Source organism: Triturus cristatus, chromosome 11 (genome assembly GCF_964204655.1).
Source record: "Triturus cristatus chromosome 11, aTriCri1.1, whole genome shotgun sequence".
Lineage (NCBI taxonomy): Eukaryota > Metazoa > Chordata > Amphibia > Caudata > Salamandridae > Triturus > Triturus cristatus.
The window spans coordinates 1,141,523,743-1,141,545,728 of record NC_140594.1 but is presented as its reverse complement, the minus strand read 5'-3'; the positions used below and the strand labels follow the sequence as shown (position 1 = coordinate 1,141,545,728).

Sequence of the window (21,986 nt, the reverse complement as noted above, 5' to 3'; positions counted from 1 at the left end):
TTCCACGCTGCCAGCAAGAAAAAGCGCAGGCTTGTGCTAGCTATGTGAGAAAAGACTTCTCAACTATCTGTCTCTGCTGAAATACAAGAGAGTGATCGTGTTGGACCCGGCCTCGTGGCGTGGTCCTTAACCCCCCTGGATTATGGCCGTTCCCCGCCCCGGCCTTCACGGGCCACCCGTCTGAACTGCACCAAGGCCCTTCACCCGGAGCTGCACGTGGCCGCATACTCCTCGTGGCTCCGCTATCTTGTTGGCCTCCACGTCACACCGTGCACCAGCCGGCGCGACCCCGCTCAACCCGGCCTCGACCCCAGCGAAGCCCCGACATCGAGGCACCACGAACTAGCCAGGGGGCACCGCAGGAACCATTCATCGCCCCGGCGGAGGACAGTATCGATGGGACCCCCAACTGTCCTCCCCTCTCGAGGTGTGATCGCCCTGCAACTCCCTTGGGCCTGGCGCCTCTCCTGCTGGGCGTCTGGCCACCTCCACCCGGCCACTCCGCCCCCTCGGGCGCATAGGTCCGGACATCAAAGGGCTCCAGACCTATATCTGGGGCGACCCCACCACAGCTCGGAGTTGTATCCCGGAGTCGAGAGCCCTGCTGATTGAATCGCGGCTGACCCTACGGAGAAGAACTCTTGTCGGAACCATCACGAGCCCTGCGGACTGCGTCGCGGCTCCTTCTTGTGAACCCTTTAAAGCCACCTGGAACATCGGAGCCCTGCTGACGCTGTCGCGGCCCAACCTCGCTGAACCCTTCCTCGGAGCCCTGCTGACGACGTCGCGGCTCGAGCTGAGCAGAAACCATCTTGAGAGCCCTGCTGATTGAATCGCGGCTCTCCACGAACTGTACGCCAGAGCCCTGCTGACGCCGTCGCGGCTCGACCCCTCCGAGATCGGAGGTCCTCCAGCTTGAGGATAAGAACTGGGCCCCAGGTACCCTCGTACCGCACTCCTGCCAAAGACTGTCCCGCTACCCCTACCCTTCCAAAGAGACATTGAGACTTTTGGTGGATCCCTCGATCCCTTCGTGTAAATATTGAACTCGTAACCTTTTATTGATGATAAAGAATTGCTTGTCTTGAGACAACCTCCTTGAGTCCTGTGTGGTGGTGTTACTGTGCTAGTACGTGATAGGAGAAGGATCTCTCAGGAGACTTCTCGGCAGTGCTCGGCTACTTCGTGCAGTGAGAGGGCCCCCCTTGGTGGTCTCACCGACTCCTCGGGGTCCGCCTTCCAACATTTGGTGGCCAGCGACGGGATCCGAGCCGAACGCAGTACGTACCAGCCAGTACCCACTAGCTACCCATCCAAACGAATAGCATCATGAGCAGCCAGGAAAACAACGCGACAATGGAGTTCCAGCCCGAACGGCTGGAAGAATATACGCACAAAGAACTAAAACAGTTCTGCAAAGACAAAGGCATTGCAACCACCAGCCTAGGTACCAAAGAAGAGATGCAGAAAGCTCTGAGGGCATGGTTGGAGGCCGGGGCAGGCCCCTCCCAGGAAGAAGGGCCCTTGCCCCTGACAGAGACCGCAGCAACCGCACTGACTCCGGCAACCGGAGGAAGAAAGAGCCTAGAAACCGGCCTCTCCGAAGAAGAAATACGAGAGCGGGAAAAGGTCCGGAGCCACGAGCTAGAGCTCGCCCGACTGCGGCTGGACGGCGAACTCCAGCTGGCAGAAAAGAAACTGGCCCTCGAGCAGCTACGCCTTCAAGAAGAGATAGAAGAGAAGAGACGACACCGGGAGTTGGAGGAAAAGAAAATAACTCTTGAGCACGAGCGCAGTCTCAGGGAACTCGAGATCAAGGCCAAGAACGGAGGGACCGACACCCCCAGTACTAGAGACACTCTACCGCCTTCCGAGGCCAAGGTGCATATCCCGAAAGAGGTCGTCAAGGAGTATTACAAGAATGACGACATCCAACAATGGTTTAAGGCCTACGAGGTGGCCATGACCTCCCATCGGGTGCCCCGAAAAGACTGGGGCGCAGGCCTGTGGGGGCGATTCCTGAGTGAAGGACGGGACACGCTGCTCCAGCTACCGGAGGAGGTGATGACCTCCTACGATCACATGAAGGAGGCCCTGCTCACCCGCTACGGGCTAACAGCGGAAATGTACCGCCAGCGGTTCAGAGACTGCAAGAAAATCCCGGGTACCACATGGGTGGAATATGTGGACTTTTTCAGTCGGGCCCTAGAAGGGTGGATCAAAGGAAGCAAAGTAACCACCTACGGGCAGCTGGTCGACCTCATCGTGTGGGAACATCTTTCCAACAATTGCTTCGTGGAACTGAGACAACACCTCCTCGACAGCAAAATGACCGACCCGAGAAAACTTGCTGTCGAGACCGATCGATGGGTCAACTCCCGGGTCCCCCGGAGCTCAATGGGGGAGTACCAGAGGAACCCCAACGGACCCCCACGCCAGCGCGGTGGGGGGGGAGGGCCGAACAGGAACCGAGACCCTCCCGCCGGGGCCCCCAGGAGCCCCCCTCGAGGGCCACCGCAGCCACATCTCTCCCCGAGCCTAGCCCGAAGGGTGGGCCCGGCCCGACCCGGACCACGACCACCAGTGACCTGCTATGGCTGCCAACAAACCGGACACTTTGCCAGCGATCCGGCCTGCCCTCTGAACCAAAGAAACGGGGCCGGCGGGCCCCCGCCCCGGCAGCTGACAGCCGCCGCCTTGGGGGGAGGAGAAGAGGAAGAGGAGGCCCTCGACCGAGAGAACACTGAGTGGGAGCCGGCGGCCATGTCCCTGGTCTGCCTGGGTAGCCGAGAGATGGTACCCTGCGCCCCCATCCCAACCAACACCCAGAAGTACCGGCAGCAGGTCACGGTCAACGGACAACGGGCCGAAGCCCTTCGCGACACGGGCGCCAGTATCACCGCTGTCCGCTGCCACCTGGTGACCCCTGAACAGATTCTACCGAATGTGCTGTGCCCCGTACGGACGGCCGACAACAGTGAAAGCCTATGCCAGATGGCCCTGGTCCCCTTCGAGTGGGGAGGGGTGACGGGCCTGCTGAAGGTGACGGTGCGCGACGACGCCCCGGTCGACTGTCTCCTGGGGAACGACTTGGAAAGTTCCCCCTGGGCTCAAGTAGAGCGACAAGAGCACCTCCGCATGTTGGGACTGGCTGATTGGGCCTGCGCCATCACCCGGTCCATGACCGCCCAGGCCCCCCGCTCATCCTCGACCTCCGGGACCACCCAACCCGAGGGGCTCACACCCCCTCCCACCAGCAGCGAGGAGGAGGCGGACACCGACCCTGGGCCCAGCGAATCCTCCCCCGAAGAGATGGCTTCTCCGAGCGTCCTACCAGAGCTGACGCAATGGCAACATGAAGGGGGCCCCACCCGAGAGCAGTTCCAGCAAGAGCAACAGTCCTGTCCCTCTCTCGAAGGGGTCCGACAACAGGCGACCGCGCAAGCCAACGGTGACCAGACCGGCACCCACTGGATCTACTGGGCCGAGGGCCTGTTGTACAGTGAACAGAAAGTAGCAGAACTCGGGGCCAGCCGCGTGCTGGTGGTCCCCCTCCGCTTCCGGGAGTTCCTTCTCAACCTGGCCCATGATGTGCCCCTCGCCGGACACTTGGGGCAAGACAAAACGTACAGTCGTCTGGTGACCCACTTCTACTGGCCCCGGATGCGGAGAGATGTGGACCACCACTGCCGGTCCTGCCAGACCTGCCAAGCCAGCGGAAAGACAGGGGGTCGGGTCAAGGCCCCCCTCCAGCCCTTTCCCGCCGTCAGCACCCCGTTCGAACGGGTCGGAATCGATATTGTGGGACCCCTGGACCCCCCAACCGCCCTGGGCCACCGCTTCATCCTGGTCCTCGTGGACCACGCCACCAGGTACCCGGAGGCGGTCCCGCTGAGAACTATAACGGCCCCTGTGGTAGGCCGGGCCTTGATGGGGATCTTCTCCCGAGTGGGATTTCCCAGCGAAGTGGTGAGCGACCGCAGCACGAACTTTATCTCCAGGTACATGCGGTCCCTGTGGCAACAGTGCGGGGTCACCTACAAATTCACGACCCCCTATCACCCTCAGGGGAACGGACTGGTTGAGCGGTTCAACCGAACATTAAAAGGGATGATCCAGGGCCTGGAAGAACCCCTCAGGCGGAAATGGGATGTCCTGCTGCCCTGCCTCCTGTTTGCCTATCGGGAGGTCCCGCAGAAGTCCTTGGGGTTCAGCCCGTTTGAACTATTGTATGGACACCCGGTCCGCGGACCGCTCAGCCTGGTCAAGGAGGGCTGGGAGATGGAACCCCGAGGCGCCCCTCCTGACGTCTACCGATACCTCCTGACCCTCCGAAACCAGACCCGCAAGTTCCGAGCCATGGCCGAAGCCAACCTCGAGGCCAGCCAGGAGGACATGAAGCGGTGGTACGATCGCAACACCTCTACTGTAGAATTCGAGCCAGGTCAGAAAGTATGGGTCATGGCCCCGGTCGAACCCGGCGCTCTCCAGGACAAGTGGACCGGGCCCTTCAAGGTGGTGGAGAAGAAAAGTCCCGTCACCTATCTGGTCGATCTGGAGTCCCCCCGGAACCCCCTCCGGGTCCTACATGCTAACAGGCTGAAACCCCACTTCGCCCGGACCGAACTGAGCCTGCTGCTGGCGACCGACGAGGGGGGCGAGGATGACTCCGAGCCCTTGCCCGACCTCTTGCAATCCGACATTCACGATAGATCGATCGAAGGGGTCCAACTCGCCTCGTCCCTGACCCCGGAACAGCGCAACGACTGCCAGCAATTACTGCGGGACTACTCAGCCCTCTTCTCTCTCACCCCGGGGGTGACCCACTGGTGGGTCCACGACGTCGACACCGGGGAGAGCCCCCCCATACGACACAGAGCCTACCGGGTGCCTGACCGAGTGCGGGCCTGCATCCAGGCCGAAGTAGCGAAGATGCTGGCCCTGGGGGTCATCGAGCCTTCCGACAGCCCGTGGGCCAGCCCTGTCGTCCTGGTGCCCAAGGCCGCAGCTCCCGGGCACCCCCCGGAGTTGCGATTCTGCGTGGACTACCGAGCCCTGAATGCAGTAACCAAGACAGACGCACACCCGATACCCCGGGCCGACGAGCTCATCAACCGCCTAGGGGCCGCTCGCTACTTGAGCACGCTGGACCTCACCGCCGGGTACTGGCAAATCCAGCTCACCCCCGGCGCACAAGAAAGATCCGCCTTTTCGACCCCGGATGGGCATTACCACTTTCGGGTGATGCCCTTCGGAATGAAGAACGCCCCGGCCACCTTCCAGAGACTGGTGAACAAGGTCTTGGCCGGGCTTGAGGCCTTCAGCGCGGCCTACTTAGATGACATTGCCGTGTACAGCAACCACTGGGCCGAGCACCTCCGTCACCTGAAGGCCGTCCTGGCCGCCCTCCAGCAGGCCGGGCTCACAATCAAGGCCAGCAAATGTCAAATCGGCCACGGATCCGTGACCTACCTGGGCCATCAAGTGGGGAGCGGGCAGGTGGCCCCCCTCCAAGCGAAGATAGAGGCCATCAAGACCTGGGAACCCCCCACTACCCAGACCGCTGTCCGGGCCTTCCTGGGCCTCACCGGATACTACCGGCGGTTTATCCGGGACTATGGGAGCATTGCTGGCCCCCTCACGGAGTTAACGTCCAAAAAGCAGCCCAAGAAGGTACACTGGACACCCCGCTGCCAAACCGCCTTCGACACCCTAAAAACAGCCATGTGTACTGCTCCGGTGCTGCAGGCCCCGGACTACCAGAAGGAGTTCGTGGTACAGACGGACGCCTCCGAGTATGGGATCGGGGCCGTCCTATCCCAAGCCGACGAAAAGGGGCTCGACCGACCAGTGGCCTTCATCAGCCGACGACTACTGCCCCGAGAGCAACGCTGGAGCACTATTGAGCGCGAGGCCTTCGCTGTGGTGTGGGCCCTCAAGAAGCTCCGGCCCTACCTCTTTGGCGCCCCCTTCCGGGTCCAGACCGACCACCGGCCCTTGCAATGGTTAATGCGAATGCGGGGCGAGAACCCCAAGCTGCTGCGATGGTCCATCTCGCTACAAGGGATGGACTTTGACGTCGAACACCGGCCTGGCAATGACCACGCCAACGCCGACGGCCTGTCCCGCTTCTTCCGCCTTGACGAGGAGAATCCCCAAGGAGATGGGTGACTCTCCATGCCTTCGGCTGGGGGTGACGCCTGTTGGACCCGGCCTCGTGGCGTGGTCCTTAACCCCCCTGGATTGTGGCCGTTCCCCGCCCCGGCCTTCACGGGCCACCCGTCTGAACTGCACCAAGGCCCTTCACCCGGAGCTGCACGTGGCCACATACTCCTCGTGGCTCCGCCATCTTGTTGGCCTCCACGTCACACCGTGCACCAGCCGGCGCGACCCCGCTCAACCCGGCCTCGACCCCAGCGAAGCCCCGACATCGAGGCACCACGAACTAGCCAGGGGGCGCCGCAGGAACCATTCATCGCCCCGGCGGAGGACAGTATCGATGGGACCCCCAACTGTCCTCCCCTCTCGAGGTGTGATCGCCCTGCAACTCCCTTGGGCCTGGCGCCTCTCCTGCTGGGCGTCTGGCCACCTCCACCCGGCCACTCCGCCCCCTCGGGCGCATAGGTCCGGACATCAAAGGGCTCCAGACCTATATCTGGGGCGACCCCACCACAGCTCGGAGTTGTATCCCGGAGTCGAGAGCCCTGCTGATTGAATCGCGGCTGACCCTACGGAGAAGAACTCTTGTCGGAACCATCACGAGCCCTGCGGACTGCGTCGCGGCTCCTTCTTGTGAACCCTTTAAAGCCACCTGGAACATCGGAGCCCTGCTGACGCTGTCGCGGCCCAACCTCGCTGAACCCTTCCTCGGAGCCCTGCTGACGACGTCGCGGCTCGAGCTGAGCAGAAACCATCTTGAGAGCCCTGCTGATTGAATCGCGGCTCTCCACGAACTGTACGCCAGAGCCCTGCTGACGCCGTCGCGGCTCGACCCCTCCGAGATCGGAGGTCCTCCAGCTTGAGGATAAGAACTGGGCCCCAGGTACCCTCGTACCGCACTCCTGCCAAAGACTGTCCCGCTACCCCTACCCTTCCAAAGAGACATTGAGACTTTTGGTGGATCCCTCGATCCCTTCGTGTAAATATTGAACTCGTAACCTTTTATTGATGATAAAGAATTGCTTGTCTTGAGACAACCTCCTTGAGTCCTGTGTGGTGGTGTTACTGTGCTAGTACGTGATAGGAGAAGGATCTCTCAGGAGACTTCTCGGCAGTGCTCGGCTACTTCGTGCAGTGAGAGGGCCCCCCTTGGTGGTCTCACCGACTCCTCGGGGTCCGCCTTCCAACAGATCGTCAAAGGATCAACCCCATACTTTGAAAGTAAAGATACCCAATTATAAGTATAAATGACTGGTGGGACCTTCACACGTTTTTCTGGGCATGCTTTGAATGTCATTCTTGCCTTTTCGTTCTGCTCTTATCATTCTCCTGGGCATTTCATGGAAGGCACTCTCTTTCTCTTCGCTGCTTTGCTTCCAATGCTGCATAAATATGTTCATTTCCACTATTTGTACTACTGCTTTCCATTTCTTCTCTTCTGCATAGCTTTGTCCTTGGTTTCAATCCCCAGTTTCTTACCGTCTGCAAGAACATTTCTACTGCTTTTCATGTTGGTATCTAAACCAAATGCACCATTGAAGCTGGTGCAAGAGAGTCACTGAACTCGGCGTTGTAATGTCTAGAACTGAGAGCACACATGTCAGAGAGTGTTGGTGGTATAGTTGTGATCATATCTGCCGTCCAAGAAGTTGACCCGGGTTCGATTCCTGGCCAACGCAGTGCAAATATTTATATACTCTCCAGACAGGATATATTTTAATGCAATATTTCACAAAACGGAAATATGATAAACAGATTAATCAGAGGTTATATAAAAAAATAAACAAATGCGTAGGCAGGCATCTCGATCGCCCCATCTGCTATATTCATTGTCCTAATATATTCTATTTTTCATAAAGCAGAGTCACCACTCACATGTGCTGGTAATAAATATGTTGCAGGGGGCAGACTATGAAAGGGTCGGGCCCCGATCAGACATTATAACTCCAGCATCTCTAGGTTAAAAAGCATTTCTAGGCAATATCTAGCCTCTCAAAAAATTGGCAAGATCCACCGATAAATCTGGCAAAAGTCCCAAAGATTTTGTGCATACTTGTGCTCTCACCTGAATGCAGCGCCACCTTGTAGCCATCAGAAGTAACTGCGGCTGTCAAAATGTTTTTTCTGATGGATACATCTGCCAGTGGATTCCTCACCTTGTGAATATCCCCTGCGCCAGCATTCCACAGAACCTTTTTCCCCAGCTCTCTACGCCGACGTGGACGTCATAATACCTCAGCTCCGCTCACGACTCCGTATGACGTCACCGGAGCCATAAGAGAGCCACGTCGGCGTGATGACGTCAGTTCCCTTTTTTCTGCGCCGTCGACGCGTAACGGTTTTCCAGCACTCTCCTGCTACTTTGTAGTCTTGTAGTGGGTAACTGTTTCACAAGGAAGTCAGGTTTTAAACCTTGTAAATAATGTGGGGGCCACATGTCCATGACTGACCCCCATGAGGATTGTTTGTGGAGTCTTTCTTCAGATCATGATGTGGAGGACTGCTACAGCTGTAGAAAGATGAGCCCTAAGGCCCTAAAGGAGAGGGAGGCGAAACTCTTCATGGCCAAGGCGAAGAAGGAAAGAAGAGGTAGGAAGAAGGAGAAATCGAGGCCGGAGTCTTCGACTTCACACTCTTCGAAGTCGAAGAAGCATCATAAGAAGAGGAAGCATAGCTCTCGGCGCCGATCGTAGGGGAGTAAGGCTTCGAGATCGCCGTCGCCTCGGCGTCGAAGCAAGGAAGTTGTATCTCCATCTCCATCTCCTTCTCGAATGTCTCCAGAGAAGTCACCTTCGCTGAAGCGGACTCCGGTGCGGTCCCCGGCGCAGTCACCGGTGCCTGTGGAGTCTGCATCTTCTGACGTAGAACCGGATCAGGAGGAAGAGCCTTCTCCAGTACCAGCTGAACCTGCGGTGCCAGTTGAGGACACTTCGGCTCCGGTTCCTGGTACTCCTCAACCGGATCCAGGGTCAATCCCATACCCGCAGTTCACGACTCCAGGTGTGGATTCGACGCATTTCCTTAATGCGATGTATGGGATTTTCAAAGGGCTGCCTTCCCATCCGGCGCACCATCTGGTCCCGTGGGTCCTATGGCATACACTTTGGAAGTGCCGTAGCATTATGCTCAGGCTCCCTTTATGCCCTTCTTGCCAATGGCTCCTTCGTGGCAGTTCCCGGCGCCGTCTGGTGATCCATCCCGGCTTTGTCTGGATCGGCCTTCTTCGGAGCCTCCCTCGACGCCGTTGCCGACTCCTTCGGCTCCACGCCCGGCACCGCCTACTCCTCCGGCGCCGCCGACTCCACGTTCGGTTCCACCGACTCCGCATACGGCGCCGCCGACACCGGGTCCTTGGATCCGTTCTAGAAGAGAGGCCCAGAGGGTTTTGGAAGAGGAGCATTATAGGGAGGAAGAGGAAGAAGGTGAGGTTGATGGATCTTCTGATGACTTTGAAGGCATTCAGGATGCTAGTGGTCTTGATACTACTCCGGAGTGGGAGCATTCTTCTGCTAGGTCTTCACCACCACAAGAATTGGCCCCTTATCATTCAGTCATCAAGAAGGCTGCAGAATTGCTGGACTTGCAGTTACCCTCTGCTGAATATAAACCAAATCTTTTGACTGAAGTTTTGCATTTACCTTCATCAATTGTAGAGCCCTTGTTACCTTTTAAGGAGGCTATATTAGAGCCAGTGATGGATGTTTGGTGCATGCCTCTTTCTTCGCCTGCAGTATCCAGACAAGTGGCAAGGAGATACAGGGTGGCTCCGGGAGATCCAAGCTTTCTTTCTTCTCACCATTCTCCAGAAAGCCTTGTGGTGCAAGCTTCATGCTCAAAGCAATCGTCAGGCACCTTCCCTCAAACACCTGCGGATAGGGATTCTAAGAAGACTGATCAGACAGCCAAAAAGGTCTTTTCGTCAGGAAGCATGGCTCTTAAATCAACCAATGCCACTTGTTTATTGGGGCGTTATGTTCATGCGCTGATGGACTCTATGAAATTATTAGCCCCTAACCTGCCAGAAGAAGAGAAAGCCTCTTTTGTGGAGGTTGTCACGGACATTCAGGCTGCTGCAAGGCAGGTTATTATGTCGGGCCTAGACACGCCTGCTTCTGTGGCTAGGATTATGGGGTCTTTGATAGCCACTAGGAGGCAAGCTTGGCTTCGTTCTTCCGGCTTTTCTGCGAATGTTCAGGCCACGTTACTTTACTTGCCTTTTGATGGAGGGAAGCTGTTTGGGGAGAAGGCCGATTCCGCCTTGCAAAGGTTTAAAGATAGCAGGGTTACTACGAAGTCTTTCAGTTTACAGACTCCTGCTAAGGGATTTGGATTCAGGAAATTTAGAGGATTTGGGAGGTCCTCATTTCATTCCTTCCAGCAACCTCAGCAGCAGCAACAACAGCAGCAGCAGAATGCCCTCTATAGGTCGTATAGAGGAAGGCAAAGGGGACGGAGAGGTTTTGGCCGCAACCCATTTTCTTCTTCTGCCTCCTCTGCTCCCAATGAAGCTTCGGGGAAGCAGCCCTAGATCCCCCATCCTAGATCATGTGAGACCTGTGGGGGGTCGGGTGTCCCACTTTCTGCGAGGTTGGAAAACTGCCACGACCGACCTTTGGGTTTTAAACCTTGTGGAGAATGGGTACGCCCTTCCCTTCGGGAATTTCCTCCCCCTTACCCTCCTTGCCAGGGTTTTTGCTCAGAAGACCATCTGCTTCTTCTGCAGAAGGAGGTTCTTGCTTTGCTACAAAACGGTGCGATAGAGGTGGTTCCAGAGCAGGAAAGGGGTCAGGGATGCTACTCCTGGTATTTCCTGATTCCCAAGAAGGACGGCAGATTGCGTCCAATCCTGGACCTCAGAGTCTTTAATTTTTACCTGAAACAGGAGAAATTCAAGATGCTGACCCTTGCACAGGTTCTTCAAGCTTTGCAGCAAGGAGACTGGATGGTGTCGATCGACTTACAGGATGCGTATTTTCACATCCCAATCCTGAAGTCGCACAGGAAGTATCTCCGTTTTACGGTTGGGTAGCAACACTACCAGTTTGTGGTTCTCCCGTTTGGTCTTCCTACAGCACATCAAGTCTACACGAAGGTGAGGGCAGTGGTGGCTGCTCATCTCAGGAGGTCGGGGATTCCGGTTTTCCCCTATCTGGACGACTGGCTTCTGAAAGCAGAGTCTCCAGAGATGGTGCTACATCATCTGCAGGTAACATCTCAGCTGTTAATCGACTTGGGTTTTTCGAACAATGTGCCCAAATCTCACCTGGTGCCCTCTCAACGCAACCTGTTCATAGGGGCGGTACTGGACACTACTGTGTGTCGAGCATTTCCTCCTCCTCAAAGAATTCTCGATATTCAGGAGATGATCCCTTTATTCCACAATGTTCCAGTTCTGAAGGTCCTTCGTCTGCTCGGTCTGTTCGCCTCCTGCATTCTGTTGATCAACCATGCACGCTGGCACATGAGGGCACTCTAGAGGTGCCTCCACAGGCAGTGGTATCAGCACAAGGAGATCTCAGGGAGTCGATTAGGATCTCCACAGAAGCTGCAGTGGATCTATCTTGGTGGAGCGTGAGGGGCAATCTGTCTCACGGAAAGCCCTTTCATCTTCCTCCATCGGTGGCCACAGTGATAATGGATGCCTCCACCCTGGGGTGGGGTGCTCAACTGGGGGATCTGGAGATCAAGGGTCTTTGGTCTCCAGAGGAAAGGTTGCTTCACATCAACCTTCTGGAATTACGAGCTAAACGTTTGGCGCTCAAGGCCTTTCTCCCTTCCCTTCGCAGTCAGTCGGTTCAAGTCCTGACGGACAACACTACCGTGATGTGGTATGTCAACAAGCAGGGAGGAGCATGGTCGTATTGTCTCTGCAGGGAGGCGTTACGGCTCTGGTTCTGGGCTCAGGATCATCAGATTTGCTTGATGGCGAATCATCTGGCCGGGGTGCTGAACGTACATGTGGACAGGCTCAGTCGGCAGTTCTCCGCCGACCACAAGTGGAGGCTTCATCCGGAGGTGGTTTGTCACGTCTTTCAGACGTGTGGGACTCCTCGGATAGACCTATTCGCGAGAACGCGCATTGCCCGTCATTCTGCAGTCTCCAGTTTCCATTGCAGGGGACGTTGGGGGATGCGTTTCAGTTGAGTTGGGGCTCAGATCTCCTTTACGCGTTTCCTCTCATACCCTTGATTCCTCGGGTTCTGAGGAAAATTCGCCAAGACCGGACCCAAGTTATATTGATCCCCCCGGATTGGCCAATAGGGTGTGGTACACAGATCTACTTCACCTCTCATCGCACCCTCCGCTCCGTCTCCCTCTCAGGGCAGACCTCCTCTCGCAATCGGAGGGGCAGGTTCTTCACCCCCACCTCCAGAGCCTGCACCTTCATGCCTGGAGATTGAACGGGGCAACCTGAGTTCCTTCTCTCTCCCGCCTGATGTGGTGGATGTTATTTTATCGGCCAGGCGACACTCCACCAAGTCTATCATCTTTCTAATGTGCTTCAGTTTGCTCTTTCCTTGGCTCAGCAGGGTTGTGCTGTAGCCACGGTCAAGGGCTATCTATAGGCTTTATCGGCTTTTCTGTGTCTTCCAGATCAGCCGTCATTATTTAAATCTCCTATTGTACTAAGATTTATCAAAGGTCTTACTAATAGGTTTCAACCTACTCCTTTTGTAATGCCACAGTGGGACCTTAATCTTGTCTTAACTTTCTTGATGGGGTCCCCTTTTGAGCCCCTTCATAGCTGTCCTTTGAGGCTGTTGTCCTTTAAGACAGTTTTTCTTGTAGCCATAACCTCGCAAGGAGGGTGAGTGAGCTTCAAGCTCTTAGTTCTACACCCCCGTTTTTAACCTTACATGCTGGAAGGATGGTTCTTAGGACCAGGGCTGCTTTCCTACCTAAGGTAGTTACTCCCTTTCATCTGGGGCAGTCTGTTACTCTACCTCTTATTTATCCGCCTCCTCATCCTTCCAAGGAGGAGGAAAGACTTCATCAACTGGACCCAAAAAGAGCTGTGAGCTATTACTTGGACAGAACGAAAGACTTTCGTTTGGACGATCAGCTCTTCGTGGGCTATGGTGGACATTCTAAAGGAACAGCTGTGCACAAGCGCACTCTGTCCAGATGGATCATCCTAGCCATCAAGATCTGCTACGCCCTTGCTGGTAAGGATCCACCTGAGGGTATTAGAGCTCATTCTACTAGAGCTAAGTCTTCTACCTCTGCTTTGGCCAGGGGTGTTCCTGTTGCAGACATTCGTAAAGCTGCGACTTGGGCCTCCCTCCATACTTTCGCAAAGCGTTATTGCTTAGACTCTGAGATGAGGAGGGAGGGCCACTTTGCGCGCTCTGTCTTGCAGGACTTTTTGGTATAGGAAGGGGAACACCCTCCTTCAGGGGTGGGACTGCTGTGGGAATCTATTCACAAGGTGAGGAATCCACTGGCAGATGTATCCATCAGAAGAACAAGTTACTTACCTTCGGTAACGCTTTTTCTGGTGGATACAGTATCTGCCTGTGGATTCCTCACTGGACCACCCGCCTCCCCGTTGTCCACCTTTGTATACCTTAAAGGTTGTCTTGTTTGACATGTGTTTTACATTGTGTTTTCTTTCTATCTGGTACACTTATAGGAAATGCTTATGTTCCTTAGCTTTCCTTTTTCTATATGTACTATGTATATTTTTTCGAATGTTGTATACTGTGTATACGGTGTATACTTTGAATCTGTCGTTGGTCCACATGTTCGCCTCTGAGGCACGGAATAAATGGGTGGAACTGACGTCATGAAGCCGACGTGGCTCTCTTATGGCTCCGGTGACGTCATACGAAGTCACGAGCGGAGCCGAGGTATTATGACGTCCACGTCGGCGTAGAGAGCTGGGGAAAAAAGTTCAGTGGAATGCTGGCGCAGGGGATATTCACAAGGTGAGGAATCCACAGGCAGATACTGTATCCACCAGAAAAAGAGTTACCGTAGGTAAGTAACTTGTTCATCAGAGGCCAAGTTGAGAGGACTCCAAGAAGCAGATGGCCACGGAAAGAGCCTCTCACTGCAGCAGGAAGGGTGGATACTTCAAATTGGCATAGTGTCCTGTCCAACGTCCTCTCACGTCCCAAACGCTCCCAAACGTGCAAAGCCTCACACCGGGTAGATCTCTGGCTCCCAGGTAAAGCCAAATCCTGAGCATGCTAGCGCTAGGATCGCACAGAGAATGGAGGGTCAGAGAGCTGCTGTCTTGGTAAAGGCCTGAAACGTATAGTGCCTAAGAGGGTCGCCCCATCTGCTACATTCATTGTCCTATTAGATGCTATTTTTCAAAAAGCAGAGTCACCACTCACATGTGCTGGTAATAAATATGTTGCGGGCGGTAGACAATGAAAGGGCTGAACCCCGACCAGACATTCTAACTCTAGCATCTCTATATTAAAAAGCATTTCTAGGCAATATCTAGCATGTGAATAAAAGTAGGCAAGATCCACCGATGAATCTGGCAAAAGTCCCCAACGATTTTGTGCACACTTGTTCTCTCACCTGAATGCAGCGCCACCTTGTAGCAATCGGATGTAATTGCAGCTCACAAAATGTTATATCAGAGAGCAAGTTGAGAGGACTCCAAGAGGCAGATGTCCATGGAAAGAGCCTCTCACGACAGCAGGAAGGTTGGATATTTCAAGATGGCAACATTTCCTGTCCAACGTCCTCACGTCCCGAACGCTCCCAAACGCTCAAAAGCCTCACACCGGGCAAGCCCTCACCGGGTAGATCTCTGGCTCCCAGTTAAAATCAAATCCTGAGCATGCTAGCGCTAGGATCAAAGAGAGAGGAGAGGGTTAGAGAGCTGCTATCTTGGTAAAGGCCTGAAACTGCTAGTTCCCAAGAGGGTCTGCACTTTCAGTTATGACTGACTGTGAGAGGGGAAGATGAAGATTTTCTGCACCCAGCATTCCTTGCGACATGCTTAGGCAAATGAGGAGCGAGCCCCACCCATCCCTTGCCACTCCGCTGAAAGCTCCTCATCTGCATAAAGAGAACACTTTTACAAGGGAGCAGAGTGGTGAAGCGGAAGCATGCTGGGCCCATAACCCAAAGGTCGATGGATCGAATCCATCCTCTGCTAATGTTACTTGATTTTTCCTCTGAGGACCAATCTGTCATTTCCACGCTGCAAGCAAGGAAAAGCGCACGCTTGTGCTAGCTATGTGAAAAAAGACTTCTCAACTATCTGTCTCTGCTGAAATACAAGAGAGTGATCACCAAAGGATCTCCCCATTACTTTGAAAGTAACAATACCCAATTATAAGAATAAATGACTGGTGGGACTTTCACACGTTTTTCTGGGCATGCTTTGAATTTCATTCTTGCCTTTTTGTTCCGCACTTATCAATCTTCTGGGCATTTCATGGAAGGCACTCTCTTTGTCTTCGCTGCTTTGCTTCCAAATCTGCCTAAGGATGCTCATATTCACTATTTGTGCTGCTTCTTTCCATTTCTTCTCTTCTGCACAGCTTTATCCTTGGTTTCAATCCCCAGTTTCTTACCGTCTGCAAGAAAATTTCTACTGCTTTTCATGTTGGTATCTAAACCAAATGCACCATTGAAGCTGGTGCAAGATAGTCACTGAACTTGGGATTGTAATGTCTAGAATTGAGAGCACCCATGTCAGAGAGCGTTGGTGGTTTAGTGGTGAGCATAGCTGCTTCACAAGCAGTTGACCCGGGTTCGATTCCCGGCCAATGCAGTACAAATTTTTATATGTTCTCCAAGCAGGATTTGTTTTAATGCAACATGTCACAAAACGGAAATATCATGAACAGATTAAATAACCGTTAAATAAAAAAAAAAAGGAAATACTTAGGCAGGCATCTCGATCGCCCCATCTGCTACATTCATTGTCCTATTAGATGCTATTTTCCATAAAGCAGAGTCACCACTCACATGTGCTGGTAATAAATATTTTGCGGGCGGTAGACAATGAAAGGGCTGAGCCCCGACCAGACATTCTAACTCTAGCATCTCTATATTAAAAAGCATTTCTAGGCAATATCTAGCATGTGAATAAAAGTAGGCAAGATCCACTGATGAATCTGGCAAAAGTCCCCAACGATTTTGTGCACACTTGTTCTCTCACCTCAATGCAGCGCCACCTTGTAGCCATCGGATGTAACTGCAGCTCACAAAATGTTATATCAGAGGGCAAGTTGAGAGGACTCCAAGAGGCAGATGTCCATGGAAAGAGCCTCTCACGACAGCAGGAAGGTTGGATATTTCAAGATGGCAACATTTCCTGTCCAACGTCCTCACGTCCCGAACGCTCCCAAACGCTCAAAAGCCCCTCACCGGGTAGATCTCTGGCTCCCAGTTAAAATCAAATCCTGAGCATGCTAGCGCTAGGATCAAAGAGAGAGGAGAGGGTTAGAGAGCTGCTATCTTGGTAAAGGCCTGAAACTGCTAGTTCCCAAGAGGGTCTGCACTTTCAGTTATGACTGTGAGAGGAGAAGATGAAGATTTTCTGCACCCAGCATACATTGCAGCATGCTTAGGCAAATGAGGAGCGAGACCCACCAATCCCTCGCCACTTCGCTGAAAGCTCCTCATCTGCATAAAGAGAACACTTTTACAAGGGAGCAGAGCGGTGCAGCGGAAGCGTGCTGGGCCCATAACCCAGAGGTCGATGGATCGAAACCATCCTCTGCTAATGTTACTTGATTTTTCCTCTGAGGACCAATCTTTCATTTCCACGCTGCCAGCATGGAAAAACGCAGGCTTGTGCTAGCTAGGTGAGAAAAGACTTCTCAATTATCTGTCTCTGCTGAAATACAAGAAAGTGATCATCAAAGGATCAACCCCATACTTTGAAAGTAAAGATACCCAATTATAAGCATAAATGACTGGTGGGACCTTCACATGTTTTTCCGGGCACGCTTTGAATTTCATTCTTGCCTTTTTGTTCTGCACTTATCAATCTTCTGGGCATTTCATGGAAGGCACTCTCTCTCTCTTCGCTGCTTTGCTTCCAAAGCTGCCTAAAGATGCTCATATTCACTATTGGTGCTGCTTCTTTCCATTTCTTCTCTTCTGCACAGCTTTATCCTTGGTTTCAATTCCCAGTTTCTTACCGTCTGCAAGAAAATTTCCACTGCTTTTCATGTTGGTATCTAAACCAAATGCACCATTGAAGCTGGTGCAAGATAGTCACTGAACTCGGGGTTGTAATGTCTAGAACTGAGAGCACACATGTCAGAGAGCGTTGGTGGTATAGTGGTGAGCATAGCTGCCTTCCAAGCAGTTGACCCGGGTTCGATTCCCGGCCAACGCAATGCAAATATTTATATATTCTCCAGGCAGGATATATTTTAATGCAATATGTCACAAAACGGAAATATCATAAACAGATTAATCAGCCGGTATATAAAAAAAATAAACAAATACGTAGGCAGGCATCTCGATCGCCCCATCTGCTACATTCATTGTCCTAATATATACTATTTTCCATAAAGCAGAGTCACCACTCACATGTGCTGGTAATAAATATGTTGCAGGGGGCAGACAATGAAAGGGCCGAGCCCCGATCAGACATTATAACTCCAGCATCTCTAGGTTAAAAAGCATTTCTAGGCAATATCTAGCCTTTCAAAAAATTGGCAAGATCCCCCGATAAATCTAGCAAAAGTCCCAACGATTTTGTGCATACTTGTGCTCTCACCTGAATGCAGCGCCACCTTGTGGCCATCGGAGGTAACTGCGGCTCTCAAAATGTTTTATCAGAGGCCAAGTTGAGAGGACTCCAAGAAGCAGATGGCCACGGAAAGAGCCTCTGACTGCAGCAGGAAGGGTGGATACTTCAAATTGGCATAGTTTCCTGTCCAACTTCCTCTCACGTCCCAAACGCGCAAACGCCTCCCACCGGGTAGATCTCTGGCTCCCAGGGATCACAGAGAGAAGAGAGGGTCAGAGAGCTCCTGTCTTGGTAAAGGCTTGAAACGGCTAGTGCCGAAGAGGGTCTGCACTTTCAGTTATGACTGACTGTGAGAGGGGAAGATGAAGATTTTCTGCACCCAGCATACGTTGCGACATGCTTAGGCAAATGAGGAGAGAGCCCCAGCAATCTCTTGCCACTCCGCTGAAAGCTCCTCCTCTGCATAAAGAGAACACTTTTACAAGGGAGCAGAGTGGCACAGCGGAAGCGTGCTGGGCCCATAACCCAGAGCTTAATGAATCAAAACCATCCTCTGCTATAATATTTCTTGTTTTTTCTTCTGAGGACCAATCTGTCATTTCCACGCTACCAGCAAGGAAAAGCGCAGGCTTGTGCTAGCTATGTGAGAAAAGACTTCTCAACTATCTGTCTCTGCTGAAATACAAGAGAGTGATCGCCAAAGGATCAACCCCATACTTTGAAAGTAAAGATACCCAATTATAAGCATAATTGACTGGTGGGACCTTCACACGTTTTTCTGGGCATGCTTTGAATGTCATTCTTGCCTTTTCGTTCTGCTCTTATCATTCTCCTGGGCATTTCATGGAAGGCACTCTCTTTCTCTTCGCTGCTTTGCTTCCAATGCTGCCTAAATATGTTGATTTCCACTATTTGTACTACTGCTTTCCATTTCTTCACTTCTGCACAGATTTGGCCTTGGTTTCAATCCCCAGTTCCTTACCCTCTACAAGAAACTTTCTACTGCTTTTCATGTTGGTATCTAAACCAAATGCACCATTGAAACTGGTGCAAGATAGTCATTGAACTCGGGCTTGTAATCTTTAGAACCGAGAGCACCCACATCATAGGGCGTTGGTGGTATAGTGGTGAGCATAGCTGCTTCCCAAGCAGTTGACCTGGGTTCGATTCCCGGCCAATGCAGTGCAAATTTTTTTTTTTTATGTTTGAAATGCTTTATTTGAAGAGAAACATAGCGAACGACAAATACAGGTCATATAAAGAGCATTGTCATACAAAGTCAAAAGGAGAGAAAAAATATTACAGGGTCATTATAAGCTCAAAAACCTTAGGAACCTGAGGAAAAAATACGAAAAGCATTTTATAAAATTTTAAAGGGAACCGAAAGGAAAAAGAAAGAGGGGGAAAAGGAGAGAAAAGGGGAGGAGAAAGGAAAGAAGGGAAAAGAAAGAGAAAGGGAGATATGAGGCGTCTTAGTGAAGAGTAAATGCTATAGTCAGACAGAAGATAGATAAAATAGAGAGAGCAAATAAGCCAAGAGTAGGGAATATTTGAAAGGCAGGGAATAAGAATGTAAATATAGATAAGATGAAGAGAATAGAGAAGAAGAAAGAAAGAGGAAGGGTAGAGCCGGTGTACTTCATGGGGGTTTGAAATTCTCAGAGGATAAAGGAGAAACAGATTTCGACTTTAGAGCCATAGAATCAAGATAAGTTGTGAGAGGCAACCAGAATAGATCTCTGTTGAGAGTAGGAGTGGAGGCAGCAGCGAAGCGAACATCAAGTCTGTGATAGTGACAGAGGGAGTTCCACCAACATTGTATCGAAAGCTTAGAAAGATCCTTCCAGTTAGAAGCAATGTGCTGGAAAGCCAGAGCCAACATGAGATCTAATAGACCTGAGGAACTAGAAGGAATGTCAAGAGCGTCAGAAATACTACCTAAGAAAAGAAGAGGGATAGAATACGGAATAGAGATAGAGAATAAGCGAGAGACATAAGACCACACCTGATCCCAAAGTACTAGAGCAGAAGGACATAGAAAAAGTAAATGATACAGATCAGCATTAGGGGCAGAGCAGGTCCAACAGGTAGAGTCCTTATCAGGAGAGAAGCGAGAAATAGAGAGGGGAGAGAGATAAAGTCTATGATATAGAAAGAACATAGACTGAGTTAGTGAGGCAGAACGGGAGATTTTTAAAGATCTGACCCAGACTTTGTCCCAAACAACTATAAACCATTCACAGCCCAAATCAAGCTCCCAAGCAATTTCCAATTTGGATTTTGGACGAGTCGGATTGGGGGAAGAGAAAAACTTATAAATAAGAGAGGCTTTGGGAAGAGCAGAGAGAATCTGAAGAAGCGGGGACTGGGAAACAGAAGAGGGTGACAAGGGGAGAGAGTAGTAGACCTCAAGTATAATGGCCATTAGGACAGAGAATCTATGGAAGAAAGACTGGGGACAGTGAAACAAGAGTCGGAATCGAGGAAAAGAACACGGGAGAGAGCCATCAAAAAGCTGGTTAACCCATATCAGCCCCTTAGATCTCCACGCAGTCCAGCAAATAGGGCGATTATGGAGGAGAATAAGTGAATTGTACCAAATCGGGGAAGCCAAAAAAGATTCGCGGGAGATCGGGTCCGAACGGACTAGAGCATGTAGTAGAGAGGTAGTATGTTTAAACAGGGGTAGAGGGGTGGTTAAGTTCTTAGCAGTGAAATGTACAACTTCAGAAAGGGAAAAAGGAGAGAGGAGTGAACGTTCAATGGAGAGCCAAAGAGGAGCTAGAGGGGAAGGTGTAAGGACCAGCCAATTAGAAGCCTGACGGAGAGAAAAGGATTTATGGTAGAGACGGAAATCCGGAAAGTTGACTCCGCCGTTAGCCTTTGGTTTACGAAGGGCAGCAAGCGCAACTCTCGATTTTTTATTATTCCAAAGGAACTTAGAAAGACAGGAATCAATGCGATTGAAATAGACATCAGGGATATGAACGGGGAGCATGGAAAGAATGTATATGAGAATGGGAGAGATCATCATTTTGATCGAATCTAGCCGACCCCACCAGGAGAGAAAAAGGGGATTCCAAGAAGAGAGCAACTTATCTATACGGGATAGTACGGTAGTGAAGTTGAGCCGAATAGATGAAGAAATGGAGTTGGAGAACCAGATTCCAAGGTATTTAATTTTAGAGGGATTCCATGCAAACCCGGTGGCCGAAAACTGGTGAGGGAGACAAAATTTAGTAAGAGGGAGAATCTCAGTTTTATCGGAATTGATCTTGTAACCAGAAACTTGGGAAAAGGAGTTAAACTCAATTAATAAGGCCGGAATGGATTGGTCAGGATCGGAAATAAACAAAAGAATGTCATCTGCATACGCAGAGAGTTTCAAGTGGGTTTTATCATAAGGAAAGCCAGAAATAGAAATATTGTTTCTAATGGACGAGAGAAACGGTTCTAAAGCCAGAACAAAAAGTAAAGGGGAGAGAGGACAGCCCTGGCGGACACCACGCTGCAAAGGAAAGTAAGAGGACGTTCGGCCGTTAACTAATACAGACGCTTTAGGAGAGGAATAAAGTAGAGAAACAAGAGAGATAAAATTAGGGCCAAAGCCGTGCCAACGAAGGGAGGCGAACATAAAGGACCAATCTACTCTATCAAAAGCCTTCTCGGCATCCACTGATATAGCAGCTAGAGAGGAGTTAAGAGAAGGTACTTTATTGAGAACATTAAGAAAAAGACGGGAGTTATCTGAGGTAAGTCTACCCTTTACGAAACCGCATTGTTCCTTACCGATAAGGTGTGGGAGGAAAGAATCTAAACGTCGGGCAAGAAGTTTAGCAAATAATTTATAATCTACATTAACGAGGGATATTGGGCGATAGTTCTTACAGAATCGCGGGTCACGACCATCTTTGGGTATTAAGCAGATGGTAGCCTCGTGAAAGGTACCAGAAGCTGTGCCGGAGGTGAAGAAGGATTGAAAGAGGGAGAGAAGTTTGGGAAGCAAAAGATCTGAAAAATGTAGATAAAACTCCACAGAAAAACCATCTGGACCCGGAGATTTACCCTTGGTTAGAGATGTTAGGGCGCTGTCCAGTTCGGTGAGAGAGAGGCCAAGCTCAAGATCAGGGAAATTAAGATGAGAGGC

General features: G+C 51.8%; 2 non-coding genes across 2 annotated transcripts; both read left to right on the top strand.

Annotated features, from left to right (window-relative positions):
• The first annotated feature begins 17,407 nt into the window (after positions 1-17,407).
• Positions 17,408-17,479, top strand: TRNAG-UCC (transfer RNA glycine (anticodon UCC)). Its single transcript has one exon. It is a non-coding gene; the product is annotated as a tRNA-Gly (tRNA).
• Positions 17,480-18,949: 1,470 nt separating this feature from the next.
• On the top strand, positions 18,950-19,021 carry TRNAG-CCC (transfer RNA glycine (anticodon CCC)). The gene has a single exon. It is a non-coding gene; the product is annotated as a tRNA-Gly (tRNA).
• The last annotated feature ends 2,965 nt before the right edge of the window (positions 19,022-21,986 follow it).